The following is a 20,029-nucleotide window of genomic DNA, read 5'->3' as shown; positions in this document are numbered from 1 at the left end:
ACTAATTATTTGTGTGTGCCGAGAGGGGGTTACTAATGGGTGATTTTGCCACGTGATTTTGCCTCCTCTCAGCAAAGCAGTAGTGGCGTGAACTGGAAGCAGTCTAGCAGGAGGTGCACCAGCGCAGTATGGCACCCCGCGCCTGGCGCGGCATTCGCTTTCCACTCCAAGGACTCCACTTTGTGCTGCCGCGCCTCCTTGCCACAGTCCCGTCCAGGAATGCCCCGCCCCCGGAATGCTTGGCCACGCCCCTGCCATGCCCCGCCCAGCCCTATTGGCACTACACCATAGTTTGAATCCCACCACCATGGGAACCTGTTACTAAAATTTTTGGATCCCACCACTGAACAGGTCTCATGCTACAACTTACAATATCTCTTGGGCAATGTGGTTGTTGTATAGAGAGAGCTACTATTTACACTATGCCCAATGGCTTAAAACAGGAACATATGCACAGAGAACAAGGGGGCACGTGCTCTATTAATGTGCACTGAAGTGCCCAAAACGTACAAACATTGACATATATACTAAACCCTATATCATACTACTTATTTTAAATCACCAAAGTCCATAAAAAGAATATGGATTTTCACCATATATCTTGAATGCCCACAACTTGTAAAGAATTTATACGTGTTCCAGACCAGAATCCTATCCACAGTTGTGAAGGGTTAAGAACATAAGAAAGTCAGAGCCTGCTGGATCAGACCAGAGTCCATCTAGTCCAGCTCTCTGCTACTCGCAGTGGCCCACCAGGTGCCTTTGGGAGCTCACATACAGGATGTGAAAGCAATGGCCTTCTGCTGCTGCTCCCCGGAAAGCACCTGATTCAAGGCACGGTAATCCAGATCGGTAGGAGGATCAAGATTGGTAGCCATTTTCAGTTCTTCTTCAGTGGTACTGGAAGTTCCAAATCTGACTTCTCGGGAGTCATTCGAGGAAATATTTTGTGCCATTTTTTTACTAATTAATAGTGTTAGTAAAGGGATACAGCGGGCATACTGGTAATACCTTCACCCTGTCAGACTCTTGAACGTGGAAATAACAGAGACCGTGGGAAAGCCCAAAAGCAGTTTATTCCAGGTGATAAGAAGAGTAACACAGAAAGCAGGACTTAGCCAGGGAGATCCCCAGATCCAGGACTTATATCTTTTAATCCCCTGCTTCTCGGCTTCCCCACACCAAATATTATTCGCCATAGCCTACTACAAAGCTACAGCAACCCTGGGAACCTTCACACTCTCATGGCTGCTGGTGGAGATTGCTAACAGGAGATTGCTAGAAGGGAAAAGGGAAACAGGAAAGCAAATCACACACAGCAAGACATCAAGATACTGACAGCCATGGTCCTTGACACACCCAGCCAATGTGACATTTTTCCGGCCCCCACTTCTTTCTCATTCTCATGAAACCTTTATCTGGAGAGGTTACTTGCCACATTTTTTTGAGGCTGCCACCTTAGGTCTAGCATTAATTCACTAAACCATGTTAGCTTTAATTCAATTCCAAGGGTCGGTCGCTTCAGTGATGGACCCTCAGTGTGAATTTTTAAAAAGAAAAACAGCCATTTTGATTCTTCTGAAATGGTAGCTAAAAGAGCAGGAGAGGATGGTAGGGAGAGAAGAGGAGGAGGAAGAGGAGTTTGATTTATATACTCTTTCTCTCCTCCTGTAAGGAGACTTACATGCCTATGCAAGCTCCTTTCCCTTCCTCTCCCCCCAACAGACACCTTGTGAGGCAGGTGGGGCTGAGAGAGTCCTGAGAGAACTGGGACTGGCCCGAGGTCACCCAGCAGGAATGTAGGAGCATGGAAACACATCTGGTTCACCAGATAAGAGTCCACCACTCAGGTGGAGGAGTGGGGAATCAAACCCCGTTCTCCAGATTAGAATCCACCTGCTCTTAACCACTGCACCACCCGAAGGAAGCTAAATACATGCTGATTCTCTTTGGATATCCTGCGAAGAGATAGTCTCACTGAGAGCTTTCGGAAACCACGGAGATTCTCTGATCTGAGACTGTGGTGATCTCCAAAGAGGGGGAAAACGTGTGTGTAACTGAGAATCCAACCCAAAGGGAATGTACACTCAATATGCGCAAGTGCATACATTGCCTTTGACTGCCCCGATCAGCCACCGCCGGTTAATTATGTCTAATAGTTGTTGAGACACCTGACTCCTTCATAAAGCCTTCTAAGTTCATTGCCCTTGTTGCGTCTTGTGGGGGTGAGTTCCGTATGTTGTTTATATATTGGATGAAGAAATGCTTTCTTGGCTGCATGAGGAAATGCTACCTGTTTATTTCAGTGAGCAACCATGAATTATATAGAAGAAGAAGAAGAAGAAGAAGAAGAAGAAGAAGAAGAAGAAGAAGAAGAAGAAGAAGAAGAAGAAGAGGAGGAGGAGGAGGAGGAGGAGGAGGAGGAGTTTGGATTTATATCCCCCTTTCTCTCCTGCAGGAGACTCAAAGGGGCTGACAATCTCCTTGCCCTTCCCCCCTCACAACAAACACCCTGTGAGGTAGGTGGGACTGAGAGAGCTCCGAGAAGCTGTGACTAGCCCAAGGTCACCCAGCTGGTGTGTGTGGGAGTGCACAGGCTAATCTGAATTCCCCAGGTAAGCCTCCACAGCTCAGGCGGCAGAGCTGGGAATCAAACCCGGTTCCTCCAGATTAGATACACGAGCTCTTAACCTCCTATGCCACTGCTGCTCCTTGCAAATGGGAGAGATTTCCCCACTTTCTCTTGAACCACGTTCTCCACTGTATCACGGCAAGACCTCCAGCTGTATATAGCTCAGAATCAGGTCCACTGGTGATCCTGCAGAACTTCTGTGGTCGCATCCAAGGATGACTGTGTGAACCACGTCATGCCTCAGACGAAGGGGGCTCTGGTTCTCAAAGGCTGACGTCACACACAGAAGATATCGCTCTTTAAGGCAACTTTTTTCAACCTGCGAGCATTTTTGGAATTCTGACAGGGTGACAGACAAAGCCACAAAATGGCTGCCCCCAGGAAAGGAGTCAGCTACAAAATGGCCGCCACAGAAGGTGCAGCTAAGCACAAAATGGCTGACGGAAGAGGTGGAACCAACCACAAAATGGTTTCTACGTAACTCTAATAGTCACTATTAGTAACTCTTCACCATTTCAGGCAGGCGTTCTGTTTGGCAGGATGCCTTTTAAATGGATATGTTTTCAAAATATTTTCTTGTTTATCTTCAAGTCGCATAGTGAAGATCCTTGTGCTGTTGAGGCAGCTACAGCATGGCATAGTGGTTAAGAGCAGGTGGACTCTAATCTGGAGAACCGGGTTCGATTCTCACCTCCTCCACAAGAGCAGCAGACTCTTATCTGGTGAACTGGATTTGTTTCCCCACTACTCCACTTGAAGGCCGCTGGGCGACCTTGGGCTACTCACAGTTGTCTCAGAACTCTCTCAGTCCCACCTATCTCAGAAGATGTCTGTTGTGGGGTGAGGAAGGGAAAGTAGTTTGTAAACCACTTTGAGTCGCCTTACGGTTGAGAAAAGCTGGTATAAATCCAAACTGTTCTTCTTTGTGCGATGTTCGTTTGCTTTGTTTAAAGCCTGACACAACTACCAAAGCACTGCTAGCACATTTATTTCCTACACAAACACATCCAGAATTTTATAATCCACAGCAGCAGTGGCATAGGAGGTTAAGAGCTCGTGTATCTAATCTGGAGGAACCGGGTTTGATTCCCAACTCTGCTGCCTGAGCTGTGGAGGCTTATCTGGGGAATTCAGATTAGCCTGGGCACTCCCACACACGCCAGCTGGGTGACCTTGGGCTAGTCACAGCTTCTCGGAGCTCTCTCAGCCCCACCCACCTCACAGGGTGTTGGTAGTGAGGGGGGAAGGGCAAGGAGATTGTCAGCCCCTTTGAGTCTCCTGCAGGAGAGAAAGGGGGGATATAAATCCAAACTCTTCTTCTTCTTCTTCAGTGGTTTGGGTCGTGCGTGTTAAGGAATGCTGGCAATTCAAAAACATCCTACAACATTTGTTAACGTTTTTTCAGCCGTTAGAAAACCAGGGTTGACCAAAGATACCTGGGTTTGGCCCGTATTTGGCAGGAAGTTCAATCTCGGGCCAGCTAGAACCTCTCACAGGAAAACAATCTCATACATAAAAGTTGTGGGTAGCTGCACTGGCTTGAAGAAAAATCCCCTGAACCTATATACTAGATCTTATTAAAACCAACCCAAAAGGTGTGTGAGGTTCTGAGTTTTCCATAGAGAATCTTTAGGCTGGATGTTTAAGAAAATAGAGGCGGGGGAGATTTCAAGCAACAATTTTTAGGCTTCATGTCTGTTTCTGGCGTCTTCCGCACCTACAGAATAATGCACTTTCAATCCACTTTCAAGCTGGATTTTATTGTGCGGAATAGCAAAAGCCACTTGCAAACAATTGTGAAAGTGGATTGAAACTGCATTATTCTGCATGTGCGGAAGGGGCCTCTCTGTCCCGCAGACTTTGGATGCTCTATGATGCTGATTGAGGCTAGTTATAGGGTTGTCACCTCCGGGATGGGAAACGCCTGGAGAATTTAGAGGCGGAGCCTGAAGAGGGGCGGGATTGGGAAGAGGAGGGGCCTCCTCTGAGGATAACACCACGGACTCCACCCCCTGAAGCAGCCATTTTCTCCGGGAAAACTGAGCTCGGTCATTGTAATCCTGTTGTCATTCTGGGAGACCTTTGGGCCCAACATGGAGGTTGGAAGCCCTAGAGCCGTGGTGGCGAACCTTTGGCACTCCAGATGTTATGGACTACAATTCCCATCAGCCCCTGCCAGCATGTGGCATAGGAGGTTAAGAGCTCATGTATCTAATCTGGAGGAACCGGGTTTGATTCCCAGCTCTGCCGCCTGAGCTGTGGAGGCTTATCTGGGGAATTCAGATTAGCCTGGGCACTCCCACACATGCCAGCTGGGTGACCTTGGGCTAGTCACAGCTTCTCGGAGCTCTCTCAGCCCCACCTACCTCACAGGGTGTTTGTTGTGAGGGGGGGAAGGGCAAGGAGATTGTAAGCCCCTTTGAGCCTCCTGCAGGAGACAAAGGGGGGATATAAATCCAAAACTCTTCTTCTTCTTCTTCTTCATGGCCAATTGGACTGCTGGCAGGGGCTGATGGGAATTGTAGTCCATAACATCTGGAGTGCCAAAGGTTCGCCATCACTGCCCTAGAGTGGTATCAGGAGTGTTGGATATTGTCATGATTTTGGTCTACGACTGCAAATAAATTTCATTCGTTCAGCTAAAACCTGTGCAGTGAACACACCGGCATACCCATCCCTCCAAGTCCTCCAGAACAGGAAGCCAGCCCAGTGCCGGTCTCGTACGCCTGTGGTTTTCCTGTGGCAAGATGGCCCAGCAGGGACGGCACCTGCCGCTAATTCTGAGCCTGCTGACTCAATTTCAGAGAGGCTGGAAGCAGAAGGGGTTTTTTTGGCGTGTTTGTGTGTCCTTCTCTGCTTCCGTACCCGTGCTTTGGGCCCAGCCCACTCCGACAGCATTACCTATTAATAGGTACAAATACCTGTTTCTCCGCCAGCAGAGCCGATTGCGAGCTCACAAGTCAGTTTTATCCATTGCGACACAGGATTAGAATAAAGGAAAATTGAATCATGCGGCCGGCGGAACGCAAAGCGGAAACCAGAAACACGGGAGGGAAATATGCGCCACCCGTTATTGCTGAAATTGCACTATTGGCATAAGAATGTGAGGCAGAAATAGGCGTCCGTGACCTGGAGTCATGGCGTTTTCCTCTTTTAGGTCGATATCTGGAGGCAGGTTTCATTCTTTGCTCATATGTATATGAAAGCTACAGGGTACCATGCAAATCCCTGAGGAGAGAAAAGTTCCCAGGAATCAGCATTTAAAATTTTTTAAACCATTTTTAAACTCTTTTAAAATATAATTTTTTATTTCTTTTCACACATAAAGCAAACAAAACATACAAACGTTTGGAAGGAAGGAAGGAAGGAAGGAAGGAAGGAAGGAAGGAAGGAAGGAAGGAAGGAAGGAAGGAAGGAAGGAAGGAAGAAAGAAAGAAAGAAAGAAAGAAAGAAAGAAAGAAAGAAAGAAAGAAAGAAAGAAAGAAAGAAAGAAAGAAAGAAAGAAAGAAAGAAAGAAAGAAAGAAAGAAAGAAAGAAAGAAAGAAAGAAAGAAAGGCCAATTACACACTGCCAGCGTTCCCCTGCTCTGACGTGAGTTACTCTCGCTAACCTGGTACAAGAAGAAGCAAGTCGGGATGAGTTCTGGCGGGTAATTTGCCAAAGAAAGAAACCCCCTACCCATCATATATTGACTTCCAACTATGTCATCTTTGATTAAAATTTTTCTCTTAAGTTCATGAATATATAACTTAGGCATTAATTCAATAGCTATTTCTTAATTGTGTTCTAATGGTTACAATCTACTGTTTTCTTTAGATTTCAAGCCCTGCCACTATTGCTCGATTCAGTTAGGTTTTCAAAAGATATTCCATAAAAGGATATTCCATAAAAGGTCTCTTCTTCTTCCTATTCTTCTTCTTTCTTCTTCTTCTTTCTTCTTTCTTCTTTCTTCCTTCTTCTTCTTCTTCTTCTTCTTCTTCTTCTGCTGCTGCTGCTGCTGCTGCTGCTGCTGCTGCTGCGGCAGGGGACATCGTAGAAAAATATGCGACAGGGTCTCTGTTTCTGGCACCTCACATGCGCAGAGCCTATCAAGAGCATAAGGTCACAGAGTCCATATTTGGGGGCAGCCATTTTCTCGCTTTTCTTTCTCCAATATTGTGAAAGTCTCTCCTCCCCCTCCCCTTGTATGAAGATCCACTTATTGTTGAAAAAGAAAAGAGAGAAAAAAGAGAAGAGAGAAAAAGAAAGACTAACAAAGGCCCCTTCCGCACACGCAAAATAATGCGTTTTCAAACCACTTTCACAACTGTTTGCAAGTGGATTTTGCCGTTCCGCACAGCTTCAAAGAGCACTGAAAGCAGCTTGAAAGTGCATTATTCTGCGTGTGCGGAATGAGCCAAGGAGAAAAACAAAGAAAGGGGGGCGCTGTTTCGAAGAGCTCTGCTGATGCTGGATTTTTTTCAGAACCGGTGGGTCTAAAACCAGTGGTGGGATCCAAAAATTTTAGTAACAGGTTCCCATGGTGGTGGGATTCAAACAGTGGCGTAGCACCAATGGGGCTGGGTGGGGCATGACGGGGGCGTGGCCGGGCATTCCGGGGGCGGGGCATTAATAATTTCTCTGTGACTGTAAAAAAAACTCTTACTGTAAAAAAAAGTTCCTAATTTCCAGCTGGTATCTTTCTGTCCATATAGCAAGTCCTATCGTCTACTGCCAACAGAAACAACTACTTCTCCACTAATTGACTGCCTGTCAAATACTTAATACTTTCAAATACTTAATTTTGTTTGTAGAAATCAACAGAAGGAGACTTTCCTTAAACAAGGAACTTTACCATATTTCTAAAACATGTTTTTAAAACAGCCCAACAGGGAGAATGATCCCGTTTTCTACCTTCGCTGACCAGCCACATAGGAAACAACAGGACTTTGTGATTTTTGGACCGAATGGAATTTCTAACGGAAAAGCAGACCCAATTAGTAACCCCCTCTCGGCACACACAAATAATTAGTAACCCACTCTCGAGAACTGGTGAGAACCTGCTGGATCCCACCTCTGTCTAAAACCCAGACCCTTCCAAACCACCTGTCAAATTTAAGGTCCTCAATATCTGGGGAGGCGAGAGCCTTCTTTACAATTATTATTTATAGGAGAGCCAGTTCTTATATAGCAAAACAAAAAAGAACTTTAAGGATTTTTGTAGCCTTTTTGGAACAGGATTTTTTTGGAAAATGACAAGTAGGTTTCACTCAATATTGTTTCTGGAATGTGTTTTGACGACGATTGTTTCTTAATATTACACAGGATAATGGGCCACTGCGAAGGTTTCACAAAGTCATTCAACCGCTGGGGAATGACAGCCCCAGGGCATATAGTTGTCGTGAGCCCTTTCCAGAGGGACTATTTGGTAAATGTATTGTCGATGGCTTTCACGGCTGGACTGAATTGGTTGTGGTGGCCTTCCCGGGCTGTGTGGCCGTGGTCCGGTAGATCTTGTTCCTAACGTTTCGCCTGCCTCTGTGGCTGGCATCTTCAGAGGTGTATCACAGAGAGAAATCTTCAGAGATGGATCACAGAGAGAAATGTGTTACATACTGGCTCATTCCGCACATGCAGAATAATGCACTTTCAAACTGCTTTCAGTGCTCTTTGGAGCTGTGCGGAATGGCAACATCCACTTGCAAACAGTTGTGAAAGTGGTTTGAAAACGCATTATTTTGCCTGTGCGGAAGGGGCCACTGTGTCCAGTGTGTAACCCACTTCTCTCTGTGATACACCTCTGAAGATGGTCACAGTGTACTGTTGAGCAGCCTTTACTGTCAGGAAATTTCTCCTAATGTTTAGCTGGAATCTAATTTCCTGTACCTTGAATCCATTACTCCATGTCCTGCCTAGTCTCTGGAGCAGCAGAAAACAAGCTTGCTCCCTCACCAACATGACATCCCTTCAAATACTGAAATATGATTATCATGTCACCCCTTAACCACCTCTTCTCTACATTAAACATTCCCAGCTCCATACATCTCTCCTCATAGGGCATGGATTCCAGACCCTTTTCCCATTTTGGTTGCCCTCTGGACACGTTCCAGCTTGTCAATGTCCTTGAATTGCGATGCCCAGAAGTGGATACAGTACTCTAGGTGAGGTCTGAGCAGTGCAGAATAGAGTGGTGCTATTACATCCCTTGACCTAGGCCAGCGGTGGCGAACCTATGGCACGGGTGCCAGAGGTGGCACTCAGAGCCCTTTCTGTGGGCACATATGCACAGAGTTCATCGGGGGGTGGGGAAATCACCCCCCCACACACATCTAGGCTAGCCTGGGCACGATCCTTTACCTGGGAGTAAGCTCGGCTGCTGGCAATGGGGCCTGCTTCTGAGTAAACCCTCCTAGGGTCGTGATTCACCCATTCGAAGTGTTGCACAGTTGCTTCATCAAGCTTACTCCCGAGCAACGTGCGCCTTGGAGCCAACTGTTTTTGCTAAACTAAAACCTCAGCATCCAGGTTAAATGGCCGTGTTGGCCCTTTGCAATAAATAAGTGGGTTTGGGGTTGCAATTTGGGCACTCGGTCTCGAAAAGGTTCGCCATCACTGACCTAGGCAATATACTCTTATTGATGCAACCCAGGATTGCATTGGCTTTCTTTGGCTGCTGCATCACACTGCTGACTCATGTTCAGTTTGTGGTCTACTAAGACTCCCAGATCCCTTTATTGTGTACTGTTGTCCAACCATTGTCACTCATCCTATATCCGCGAGGTACTTTACTTTGTAGGAAATTCTTATATTCATGTTAGTGGATTCGTTGGTTTCCCATCAGCCCCGCCGTTACGGCCTATTGGCAGGGGCTGATGGGAATTGTAGTCCATAACATCTGGAGTGCCAAAGGTTCGCCACCACTGCTATATGTTGTTGCCAGTGGAGAAGGGAGCAGTTAGAGGTTCCTCTCCAGAATGCCCCAGGGGACTTCAGAGCTTCCCCCGTGCACAGAGAGACAAGGGAGCTGTTGATCACCCAAGGAACCACCCAAAAGAAGAACTGGAAGCAGCTGCTCAGAGCAATGGTTTCACCACCAACCCTCTCCCCTCCCTGAAGCCGGCTGGGCCCCATTGTTGCTCAACAGTTTTGTTCTTCACACGCACAAACATGAACCACGGAAACAGGAAAAGAAAGAAGGCCTGCAAAACCGAGACCTCTCAGTCGCCAAACTACTGTGTTTCTCACCCTGACTCTGAATTCTACATGTCGGCTGATTCCGCACTTGCGTTATCGACCTAAGTTCGAGCTGCGTTCGACCTAAGTACTCTGCACAACCACTGGGATCGACGTGGTTTTCGTACCAGCTTCGCCCCGTAATGGCTAGTCACTTCCGACTTCAGCTGGGGAACTACTACTTTTCGGGAACCTCCGGCCAACTCAACTCTCGATTCCAGTAGCGCGAATTCCACCAGAGTCCCCGCTCAGCCAATCATAGCGAGTGTATTGTCGGCGCTTTCACGTTGAACAGCTTTGTTGTGGAGCCGAGTTAAGCGGTTAGCGCAGCAGTCGTTTGCATTCGCTGGCAGATCCTTCAGATCCTCTGAAGATGCCAGCCACAGATGCAGGCGAAACGTCAGGAGAGAATGCTGCTAGAACACGGCCATACAGCCCGGAAACCACACAGCACCCATAGCAGAGTGTTTCGGGCATGTGTAGAGCTGGAGAACCGCTGCAACGAAAAGCTTAATTTTTTCCTCTTCGTATGCTCAAGTGATGGCTTTTGGCGACCTAACGGTACACTTCCACCGCACTAACGTAAGCGCCGAATCAAAACACCTTTGTCCTCCGGCTCCCGCGGCGCTTTTTTTTAAAAGTGCGGGGGATAGATGGGACATGGCAGCTGGTACAGCAGGCATGGCTGGTGCAGAAAGCTCTGGTGCAGAAGGCCCAGATCAAGTTACCAACAGAAACGCAAACTTCATACTAAATTTCTGACAAGAGGCTATAGAGCTATAAATCTTCACTTCTCATTCCGCACGGCGTCTGTCAGCTTCTATGTAGCTCCAAAGTAGGTTTTTTTTAAAAAAAAATAGGGAAATGCGGGGTCACATTTCCCGCTGTAGTACAGTAACCTATCAGAACGGAGCAGTGAAGAGGCACTGGATGAACCCGCCCTCCTATAGCCCTCCAGGGATGGGGTGGTATACCAAATTGAATTGATGATGATGATGATGATGATGATGATGATGATGATGATGATGATGATGATGATGATGATGATGATGATGATGATGATGATTAAAAAAGCTGGTTGCAGTGGGGAACAACAATGGCTTCGACCTAGGTCAATACCCTTCTCAGGGAACTGGGGTGAACTATTACTGTGGAAAGGAATCGCCATTGACAAACTGGAACAGGTCCAGAGGAGGGCAACCAAAATGGTGTGAAAGGCAGTTGTGAAATTCAAATAATTTCAACAACTGGTTGTTTATAAGCACCATTTTAACAACCAGTTCTGCCAAATGGTGCAAACCTGTTGAATCCTGCAATTCACTGGTGAAAGAAGAAGAAGAGGAAGAGCTTGATTGATATCCCCTTTCTCTCCTGCAGGAGACTCAAAGAGGCTGAAGAATCTCCTTGCCCTTCCCCACTCACAACAAAACACCCTGTGAGGTAGGTGGGATGAGAGAGCTCTGAGAAGCTGTGACTAGCCCAAGGTCACCCCAGCTGGCTGCAGGTGGGAGTGGGGACAGGCTAATCTGAATTCCCCAGATAAGCCTCCAGCCAGCGGTAGAGTGGGGGAATCAAACCCGTTCCTCCAGATTAGATACATGAGCTCTTAACCTCCTACGTCACCAAAATGGCAAAAGATCTGGAATCCATGCCCTACGAGGGAGGGACTTAGGAGCTGTGTGTGTTTAGTTTGGTGAAGAGAAGGTAGGTGACATGATAGTCCTGTTTCTGCATTTGAAGGGATGCCATATTGTTGAGGGAGCAAGCTGTTTTCATGGCTCCGGAGACTAGGTCCGGGAGTCATGGGTTCCAGGTGAAGGGAAAAAGAGACTCACCAAACATCAGGGAAGAACTTCTCCTGACAGAGTCAGGCTGTTTGACAGTGGGAATGGCACCGGGCGCTTTGGTGGAGTCCTGTTTTTAAACAGAGGCTGGATGGCCATCTGACAGGAGTGCTTTGACTGCCCCTGAAGATGTACATTTGCTGGACATGATGGCCCCTCAGGTCTCTTCCAACTCTATGATTCTATGATATGCTAGCACTTGCTGGTAAAGCTGTGTCTATAATGTGGCCATCCCATCTTCTTTATAGGAGCACCTATGTGGGATCCATGGTTCTCTGTCTCCCCTTGGTTTGTCCTCATCACAACTTCTATGAGGTAATTTAAGCTGAGTGAGGGCTATTCTGCACACGTAGTAAAATAGGTTCTGACCCAGTTCCCCTGAGAAGGGTACTGACCTAGGTCGCTTTCATTGTTGTTCCCCATCAGCAACTGCTTTGATCCCAGCCTCTGAGGGCGGATCATCCTGTGCCTCTTCGCCGCCTCGCTCCGGATTGGCTACTGTTCTACTGCCATAACTCATTTTATCCTAACACACGCATAAAAAAAAAAACTGCCACAGGAATGGAGGACGAAGGTGGCGTTTTGATTGGCCAGCTGCACGATGCCCAAAAAAACACTCAGCTGTGATTGTATTGAATGGAGGACTCCTAGCAATCTGTGATTCGCCAAGACTTTACTGAATTGAGCTGAGTCTGCCGGGTTCCTGAAAGTAGGTAGTTCCCAACTGAGCTCTGGAAATCAATCACACAAGGAGGGCTTAAGCTGGTACAAAACCATGTCGATCCCAGTGGTTGTGTTGAGCACTTAGGCCCAACCTGTCTTCCTCAACTTAGGGTCGAGCAACTCAAGTGCGAATGACCTGAGAGTTACTGGCTCAGGGTTATCCAGTGAGCTCACTGAGGATTTGGATCCAGGGCTCATCTGAGTTGTTAACCACTATGCCACACTGGTTTTTTCTTGCAGTAGGGCACAGTTGTGCTTTTGTTTTTTACACCCTGTTTTTCTCCCAAGCATAATGAGTCTCAAAGTGGCTTTGCAACTCAGCTTCCCTTTCAAAACCACAACAGTATATTCAGAGGCAGGTTGGGCTGAGAGAGTTCCTGAAAGCAAAACCTGTGACTAGGCCCAGGTCGCCCAGCAGGCTTCATGTGGGAGGAGGAGCACTCGAACCCAGTTCTCCAAATTAGAATCTGCCGCCTATAAGTGGAGGGCAAGGAATCAAATCCTGTTCTCTAGATTAGAGTCCACCCCTATCTCACTACTTATACCACCACGGTGAAAGCAGACTGCAGGGGTGGATATCACCGTTTTAAACATTCTCCAGTTTTCTTTTGAAAGTCTGTAAATAAAAATCTTGTTCAACATGCTTGGGGCTTCCGCATTTTTTGAAGCATTTGTTGAAGCATTTTGTCAGCAATTGTGTTTTTCCAGCATTTGAGTAATGCCTTTTTTTTGATACAGGAAGAAGAGAAGAAGAGGAGTTTGATTTATATCCCCATCTCTCCTCCTGCAGTAGGAGATCAAAGGGCTGACAACTTTTTTTTCCCTCCCCCCCCTCACAACAAACACCCTGTGAGGTGGGTGGGCTGAGAGAGCTCAGAAGAAACTGCAGGGACGCAGCCTGGGTCACCCAGCTGGCGCGGGAGTGCAATCTTGAAATTCCCAGATAAGCCTCCCAGCTCAGGCGGCAGAGCTTGGAATCAAACCCGTTCCTCCAGATTAGAATGCACTCCAGGTCCTCCCACGCCACTGAGTATCTAAACAGCACTTTCCACCCTTAGTCTCGAGGTGGTAATGTCAATGGGCGATTCTGCCCCTGCATTCTGTTTCCCCGTGTATATAAATCAAACCCTTCTGTAGTAGTAAAACTCTACACCTTTGGCTATGGTAAACTTAAAATAGAAAAGATTCTGGCTTGTGTGATTTCTTAAACCCAGCCAAGTATGAAATCATATCTTTGAAGGTCCCCACGGTTTAAAACACCGCCGAAACATCTTCGCATGAGAACTAGCTCATCAAGGACAAGCATTAGCAAAGCCCTCGAAAGTAGTTTATTGCACTAGGAATAGCTTTTCTGCCTGACAGCTGCTCAAAACTGTGATACCCCACATTGCAACCAGAAGTGGAATTCCAGCACCTTCTTCTATGCAATATGCAAATGGAAGAAGCAGAGTTTGGATTTATATCCTGTAAGGAGATTCAGTGGGCTGACACTTTTTCCTCCTACAAATGTCAGACTCCTGTGAGGTAGGTGGGCTGAGAGAGCTCAAAAAGATCAGCCCAAATTACCCAGCTGGCATGTGTTGGAGTACAGCCAATCTGGCTCCCCAGGTGTAAACATCCACAGCTTAAGTGGCAGAGTTATGGGGAATCAAACCCGTTCTCCAGATTAGAGTGCACCTGTTTCAGCTACACCACACGCTCAGTACAGACTCTTGGAGATTCGAAGGGGAAAGGGAGCACCGGCCATTTCAGCACACAACCAGCAAAGGTGTGAGAGATCACCAACAAAACCCATGAGGTGTACCTTGCATATTCATCTTTAATGTCACGCATCACCACTTAATCCAGAGTCCCAGCTGTGTGAGCCAGAAAGTGCCTCTCCGGAGTTGTCAGGCCATGGGGCAAATAACCCGAGGTAGGCCTAGCGCCAACACATAGATACCGTTTCCATCGCTCTTGTACCCCTAGGTGTTGAGCCTGATCTTCTGCAGATGGCAAAGGATTTGGGGCACGGCCCCTGACACATATATGCCACGCCTTTGGCCCTTTGCTGTTGTCCCCAAATGCCCGGATTCATAAATCTCAAACCAGAGCTGTGCAAGAAAGCGAAAACTAGGTTCTTTGAACTTCTCCGACCTCCTTCTGAGAAAAATTCGCTATCAAACTGGCCAGGAAACAATGAGTTTGTAAGGTATGCAGAGGCGAGCTGCAATGGGACATCTGAGGCAAGCCGCTTCCAGGCTGCCATTGCAGCCAAGGTGGGCGGAGGGCGTATGGCAGTCGCGCCCTGGCGCAGTTCCTCCGGCCACTGAATGCAGCTGCCTGTATTTATCTTATTTTCATCCTACAGGAAAACCTATAGGAAGCGCATATGTTCTCCGCTTCTTTCTATTTTGCCCCTCGCTAACAACCCTGTGAGGTAGGTGAGAGGTTACGGTGAGAGCTTACAGGCCCTTTACGCACTCGTGACTCCTTTCCAATGGAGCGCATTCTCAGGTTGATTCGGTATTTCGCGTAATATTTCTTCACTACACTCTCAGATCAGAGAATCCCTCGCGGTTTCCAACGCCGAGTTTACTCTTTCCTTCTCGGGAAAGAAATCGAACATCGGTCTCTTCGCTATTTTGTTTTGTTGCCTTTCCCCGCTCTCCCCTCACAATAATAACACACACTTCACTCACCACCACTCACCACTCACTCACTCTCACCATCATTTCACGCGACGCGACGACGCGACGACGCGACGCGACGCACGCTACGCACGCAGACGACGCTATCAATAGCAGCTTCTCCTACCTTCCAGCCATTATTTCAGAACGAGCAAAAGGGCTGTTGTGGTGGTTTCATGTTATGGCCTACCGCTTCAGCAATAGACCCTTGAACTGATTATAAAACCAAGGCTCTAGCAAATTAACGCTACACCAGAGATGAAACCAAACAGAAAAGAAGGAAAGAAAGGAAAGGAAAGGAAAGGAAAGGAAAAGGAAAGGAAAGGAAAGGAAAGGAAAGGAAAGGAAAGGAAAAGGAAAGGAAAAGGTATTCCCGCAACCTTCCTGTGATCTAAGGTTGCACGGACAAGCAAAGAAGCAACGGCAAAATGGTGATCGCCTCAAATAGGCATACCTGTGGTGGAAAATAACTCGTGCTAAGAAAAACGAGTAGTGCGTGCATAAATGGACACAGCTTCAAAGTCCCCCAGTAAGCCTCACAGCTCATTTGGACCCAGGTTCTCAAGTCCTAGTCTGACATTCTAACCACTCCACGACGCTGGCTGGTTTCCGGTCCTATATTTTTATTCTGGTATGCTCGGTGGCAGCTCTGCTTCTTCTCCAGAGACTTGGCCTGCACAGCGACCTTGTGAGGTAGGTTCCACCGAGAAAGTGAAAGAAAGGCTAGCCAACACTCACCTGGTATTTCACGGGCTTGGGAATGAGACCAAACCCAGCTCAGCCAGCTACCTGATAGCCAGTAGAAAAAGCAGAGACAAGAAATAGAAGTAGAAGAAGCAGGAGGAGGAGAAGAAGAAGAGCTGATTTATAATTCTCCTAAAGTTGAGACTCAAGGCTTACACCCCTTTCCTCACCACCCCCACAACAAACAATCTCTGTGAGGTGGGTGGGCCAGAGAGTTCAAGAAATTGCACTTCAAGGTCACCCAGTTGGCATGTGCTCGGAGTGCACAAGCTAATCTAGTTCACCAGATAAGCCTACAGCTCACGTGGGCAGAGCCGGGAATCAAGCCCGTTCTCTCGATTAGAGTTCACAGACTCTTTAACTAATTTCGGCATTGGCGCTTGGCTCTCAGAGAACACATGACATAAAATGGAAGGAGCCCTGAGGGGAAACCGAGGCAGGTTGGAACAGAAAGGAAAGACAGAAGGTGAAAGATCTTCTTAATTGTTCTATCTGGGAATATTCGTTCTAAATCCAACAGCAATATACATATATAATAAATGCGCCACTGAACATTCGGTAGCCACAAGTCCATGCCTATCACCAGAGAGGCTACCAGGAGCATTTGTCTGGCTCAAAGCGGGCCCTTTAGCATTCTGGCTCACCTTCCCTGGAAAGCACCTTGCCTTTTGACCTGCCCTAACCCCCTGCTTCATCAATTTCTCCTACGTGGGAGGCACCCCTCTCGGTCCCGTTCCAGTCCGAGCAGGAAATTGTCCACTGTTATCAGCTTAGCACCCGAAAGAAAAACAAAGGGGTGGGAGGGAAACAGTCTCACGTTTTGACTTATGGAAAAAGTCAGCTCAGCAGAATACAGCCTGCGTAACCCCGGGGTTTCATAACTACAGCGAACGACAAAGTTCTCCACTAGTTCCATTTCTCGGCAACCGTTCGCCGAAAGGCCACAGCCACAGTTCCTCGCCTCGTGACGCAGTGCCGCATTGATAACCAGACGCCCGCTTCAGATGAGTTCTCTGGTAATTCGTTATCCTGCAGTATTCTCGGCACGCCTGGCCATGAAACTCAAGTGTGGCACGGGGAGGAGACTTCGTCCCAGGATGCAACTGGTAGCGGATTGTTTTGTTTCCAGTCAAGCGCACAGCATCGAAGGTGTGGTTATTCCCAGTGCATTCTGGGGAAGTATCTTCTCTGGACATCTTCCATTAGCTTGTGAAAACCTCTAGCTGGTTTCCTGAATATTGCCAAATCCTGCAACGGTGGATGATGCTTTGAGCCGGACGGCCACCTCCCCTGACATCACACAGCATGACGGCCAATCAGTTTCAAGGACATCAAACCGCTGCTTCGCGGCTCGGGAAAATCCAGCGAAAGTGTCCCAAACATAGAACAGCCTCGTGGTGTTCTGATTGTTTTCTTTGGCGAAATACCGGGGTGACCTAAAACATCCAATTGCAATGGAACTTCCAACAACCAACGAAAATCAACAGCGACCGAGTCCAAAGTTTCTTCCTTGGACCAAAAAACCCGAGCTTTCTACGAATACTTTCCAGATCACTGAGAGGCGCGGATTTTGGATGGAGGAGACCAGGTCATCTGTGATCAGTAGCATGGATCCCCCTGAGATGGGATCAACAGCGGCAAAGAAGTGGGATTTAGCACCAACGCTTTCCAGACAGGCGGTCTGGTTTCACGTCCCATTTGTCCAGTGTGAAACTCCCAAGTCCCAAACACAACAGGGTTCGAGATCCTCTAATCCGCTGCTCGTTGGTTACCTGCTTAATCAAGAAGTAACCGCTTAGAAACGCCAGGCATCGACTGCCTTCTAGGATTCTGGGACTGTCCACAGAACTCTCGCTGAAGGGCGAGGCGGGCGGGGTCAGGAGGGGTGATGAGCTGAGGGGGAACCCCGAACTTAGGGGAACCAAGGAATTTGATGGCACGGTCTTGGGCTTCGCCTCTTCAGAAGACGGCGTCCACCATTTTTTCCGATACCTGGAAAACAGCAACGGCAAGAGGAGGTTTTAAACAAAGACACGGAGCTGGAGCGTTGCACGAGAAAAATCGAAACAAAGTCAGCTGGCGTTCTGCTTGTGTGGACCTTCACGCAAGATCTTGCACAGCTTTCTGAAACAGCAGAAGGCTAAAGATGGGCAGCCAGGTGCAAGCTGGGAAATGCCTGGGGATTTGGGAGCAGTGCTCGGGGTGGCAGGGGCTCAAAGGGATATAATGCCATAGACCGATTACAAACTGTCATGCGCTGAAGGGAGATCGTCTTTGGAGCAGAGCTGCTGTTACAGCAGGGTGTCTAACTCTGGCACCCCAGATGTTCATGGACTATGACTCACATCAGTCCCTGCCAGCATGGCTAATTGGCCATGCTGGCAAGGGATGATGGAAATCCTAGTCCATGAACATCTGGGGCGCCAGATTTGGACACCCCTGTGTTACAGATTCCTTTTCCCTCCTTTCACACTCACTATGCGGCAGATCCCATAATCTCCGCTGTTTGTGAGAGCGGGCAAAGAGCGAACTTTTCCCCTGTTTTGCAGGGAAGATGAAACAAATGGACTTGTGTTATTTTATGCTTGGAACTTTGGTTTCCCCCACTTCCCCTGCTCTACATCCACCCTCGGGAGGGCTTTGTAAAACTTATTTTCAACTTCAAGCATTTGTAACATATTAGATCTAGCGACATAATGATAAATCTAACACAGGAATATTGAAATACCAAGGAATGTCGAAATAACAAGCCACTCTGTCCTCCTGTGGCAGCAGCAGCAAGAGGAAGTATACATGTGTGTGTGTGAAGGGCAGGGAGAGATAATATCAGTTTCATGCATGGTCCTCTTCAACAAAGTAACCGGGAATTGTTTTACTGCTTCATTTGGGAGAGGATTGTTTTTGAAAGGCTACAATTTTGAAATAACTGTAAACAGCAGTATCAATATATCATAATTTCGCTGGCTTTTACAAGCCAGCAGTCATAAGACTACCGGGTGCGATGATCTTGAGCCTTTAAGAGTGACTGATGGGTAGAAAGCAGCGAACCAGGAAAAGCAAAACCCGGAGAGCTCAACAGGCAGCCAAGAGCAGGCAGCAGGGTGTCTCCACATGTATAAACGCGAGGCATCCCCACTACAACCCACTGGGCAGGGAAGAGCCCCGAGGTAAGCATTCTATGCATAATGGGCAACCCTTGGCTCAGAACTGAACCTGCTTATTATCACAGAACTGTCTCCTGAAATGAATCTGCCTCAATGGTATTATTAGCCACTATTTTCCTTCCACTCCCAGTTGTTGGGATAAAATGATCACTGCACCCCTCCAAATTACAACCAGAAGCCAGGGTGTTCCAAGAACTTTTGTGGTTGTCGTCACAAAAACCAGCAACCGATCTCGATCCTCGCTTGCAACCAGGTTGTTAGTTACCTTTCCCAAGATTCCTTCCTTACCTGGAGGACAATGCCTACTACCAGGGTGAAGATCCGACGCTACTCAATTCCACTGAAAACAAACAGGGAAACAGCTAGGGGAGAGGGAAACGGTATTAATCACTTTAATACATCAGTCTCTTGGACTGTAAACAAACCATTTGAAGAAATTATTTGAGGCAGACACTCCATTGTGAGAGACTGAGCATAAAGTGAGAGACAAGCCCCAGCTAGGACTTCCACTGCCTATGTGGAGATTTTGGGAGGAGCCTGAGGTGGGCGGGTTTACAAGCGGAAGGACTTCACCGGGGTATAATGCCACAGAGTCCACCTCCCAAGCAGCCCATTTTCTCCATACAGGGAAATGACCTCAGTTGCCTGGGGATCAGCTAGATTCCAGATCTCCAGCCAACCACCTGGAAACTGATAAACCTTCTGCCATGAGGGTTCTTTACACCCCACTTTTCTTCATCTTTATGACTTCAAGGTGACTTCTAAGCTCCTTCCCTTCCTCTCCCACAACAGACACCCTTGCGAGGCAGATGGGGCTGAGAGTCCTGAGAGAAATCAGACCAGCCCAAGCTCATCCAGCAGGAATGTAGGAGTGCAGAAACGCGACTTTGGTCTCACCAGATAAGCCTGCCACCTGTGGTGGGGAACCAAACCCGCTCTCCAGATTAGAATCCACCTGTTCAACCACTACACCCCACTGGCTCAAAAAGAGTGGCCTATGAAAGATTGGCTCAAGGCAGTGGTATGACCTATGGCACAGGT

This window comes from Sphaerodactylus townsendi, linkage group LG01 (assembly GCF_021028975.2).
Source record: "Sphaerodactylus townsendi isolate TG3544 linkage group LG01, MPM_Stown_v2.3, whole genome shotgun sequence".
NCBI classification, from domain to species: Eukaryota; Metazoa; Chordata; class Lepidosauria; order Squamata; family Sphaerodactylidae; genus Sphaerodactylus; species Sphaerodactylus townsendi.
This window is presented reverse-complemented; position numbering follows the sequence as displayed.